The sequence below is a fragment of the Dasypus novemcinctus genome, chromosome 9 (assembly GCF_030445035.2).
Source record: "Dasypus novemcinctus isolate mDasNov1 chromosome 9, mDasNov1.1.hap2, whole genome shotgun sequence".
Taxonomy (NCBI): Eukaryota; Metazoa; Chordata; class Mammalia; order Cingulata; family Dasypodidae; genus Dasypus; species Dasypus novemcinctus.
Genome location: NC_080681.1, coordinates 127,103,798 through 127,106,797, shown reverse-complemented (window position 1 = coordinate 127,106,797; position 3,000 = coordinate 127,103,798).

Genomic DNA, 3,000 nt, shown 5'->3' with positions numbered 1-3,000 from the left:
TCCCCCAGTCCATTCAGTGGGTTAAAGCAGGATAGGTACTATGTTTTGAGCTAACCCATTCCTGGGGGCTGAGACCCATTTGACTGGATTAATCAGGGGGGCAGATTCAGGTTGGGTCCGCCCTCTTGCTGGGTCTGACATAAAGGGAGACACAGACTCAGAGGAGCAAGGGGCCGGGTCTTTGATCCTGCCATGAGGGGGAGAGGGCCGCTGCAGCACGAAGCCCCCGAGGCTGGGCCCACGGAGCAGCTCAGGAGGCTGGCCCTGTGGGATGCCTGAGAGCTCACAGCTGACCTTGGGAAGGGAGCGGAACAGCCGACACTGACCTAGGAGGCCCGGAAGGGGACACGTCCTGGGCCTGCTTGCTCCCAGCTGGGCTCCAAGGACGGTGGGTGGCGAGGGGAAGGCAGAGGCCTCCGCAGGGGTGGGCGGCCATCTCGCCTCCCCAGGTGGCAGTAGGTCCAGGGTCACCGTTAGCTGACTTGGGTGAGGAAGCGCCTCTTAGGGGGCTTTGAGTTGGGCTTTTCATGGCCGGGAACTGTGAGCTTTTACCCCAAATATACACCCTTTGTTAAAGCCAACCATTTCTGGTACTTGGCATCAGCAGCCTTTTGGCAAACCAAGACCATCCCCCCCCTCCACGCACAACCCCCCCCCCCCCCACCCCACCTCCTGCCTCGCTTTGCTCCTTAGCACTTACCACCATTGGACTTACATTTACTCATTCATTTGTTGTCTGTCTCCCCCAACTAGAATGTGTTCCCTGATGGCAGAATTTGGGGGCTGTCTTGTTCACTGCTGGAGCCCAAACTTCTAGAAGAGGGTCTAAGATATAATAGGTAGTTAGTAAATATTTTTGAAAGACTCAATCAATAGAGGTGATTGAATCACCAACAGCAGATATTTAACTCATTATACTTTGCATACTTTTTCACTGAATTAGAAATATGATCCACAAACTGTCAATTTTAGGGAAAAACAGCTTTATACTATTTAAATTTATTTTAAAGATTTATTTCTCTCCCCCCCCCCATTGTTTTGGGCTCATTCTCTGAGTCTGTGTCCATTCACTGTGTGTTCTTCTCTGTCTGCTTTGTCTTCTCTTTAGGCAGCACTGGGAACTGATCCTGGGACCTTCCAGAGTGGAAGAGGGGCGCTCAATCTCTTGCGCCACCTCAGCTCCCTGTCTCCTGCGTCTCTTACTGTCTTTCCTCTGTGTCTCTTTTTATTGCATCATCTTGCTCCACCAGCTTTCCGCACAGGCCAGTGCTCCTGCGCGGGCCAGCTTGCCCTCACCAGGAGGCCCAGCGAATCGAACCCTGGACCTTCTATGTGGTAGACAGGAGCCTAAGCACCTGAGGCACGTCCTCTTCCCATTAAGTAACTGTTGATAGTGGTAAACTTTGGGGAGAAGGTCTAATGAGTGCGGATTTTACTCTTTGTTTTATTTTTCTTTTTTATACTGTTCCCATCTTCTGACTGCCAATCTATTTTATCTTTTTTCATGTTAACGTGCGGTAATGGATATGAGGCAACAGAAACTCTTATACACCAGTGGTGAAAATATAAATTGGTTTAAACCTCTCTGAGAAACAGATAAAAGTAATTTACTAAAGTTGAAAGTAGCCATCCCCTTGAACCCAGCAATCCCACTCTGGAGCTATAGATCCTATATTTAAAGCATAAGTGCACCAGGACATGCTTAAGAGAGGGTTCATGTATATATGTTACCAGAATAAATAAAAACAACAAACAAAAATCCATAGACCTGTCAACACAGAGTGAGCCCTAAGGTAAACTATCGAGTTTAGTTAATATAATTCCAATAATATTGGTTTATCAATAGTAACAAAATTACCACACTAATGCAAAATGTTAATGATAGGGAAAACTATATTAACATGTGGAGGGGGCGTGTACATGGGAACGATGTACTTTCTGCATGATCTTTTTGTAAACTTGCAAACAGTCCAATAAAAAAGAAAAGCACAAAAGAGGGTTCATAACAGCACTGTTTAAAATAACTCCAAACTGGAAACAACCCACGTGTCCATCAACGGAAGACCGGATCAGTAAATTGTAGTATATTTCTCAGTGGATTACACCAATGGCCATGGAAACCAATGAACATGCCACAGAGAAGGATCATAAAAGAGACAAGCATTATCACGCCACTCACACGAAGTTCTCAGAGTCTGTTTGTTGGGGAAACAACGGTCAGTGGTAAAGCTATAAAGAAGAACAAGGAAATGTTTATCACTAAAGTCAGGAGAGTGGGGGCCTCTCACTGGGAGGGAGAAGACTGTCATGGGAGGGCTTATTTGGAGTGGGGGGCTGGGGGGAGGGTTACTCTGTTGACCTGGCGATGAGGTACAGATTTATAATTAATTATTATATGCTACATATAAGTTTTATGCACTCTTCTGTTTTATATCACCATTTTAAAGAATTAACAGTGTACCTGGGAAGTGGGATTATAGGCCATTTTTTTCTTTTCCTTTGTTTTTAGGGAAGAAGCAAACCCAGTGGTTAAGGGCTTGGCCTCTCTAGTTTGACTCCTGGATTCAAGCCAGAGCTTCCCAACTATGAGGCACTATGAGCCTGGGCAGGCAGGGAGACTAATTGATCTTCATCTGTTGTCAGTAATGTTATCACAGTGTGGGAACATTAAATAAGGGACAAAAAGCAGTTCACCATGCTAAAATATTGACTCAGTGTGTGTAACTATTAAACATTTTTTTTTAAGTTTAATTGAAGTGTTGGTTTTTGTGTAAGCTTGAACTTGTAACTCAGAGCTGTGATCAAAGGACATCTGATGGGAAGTGGACATGGCTCAAGCAAGTGGGCTCCCGCCTCCCACATGGGAAGTCCTGGGTTTGGTTCCTGGTGCTTCCTAAAGAAGATGAGCAGACAACGAGCGGAAACGACAGATGAGGGAGCCATCTCGGAGGCGGGGAGGAAGAGATCTAATGAATGAACACTGGGACTGTATCACCAGAC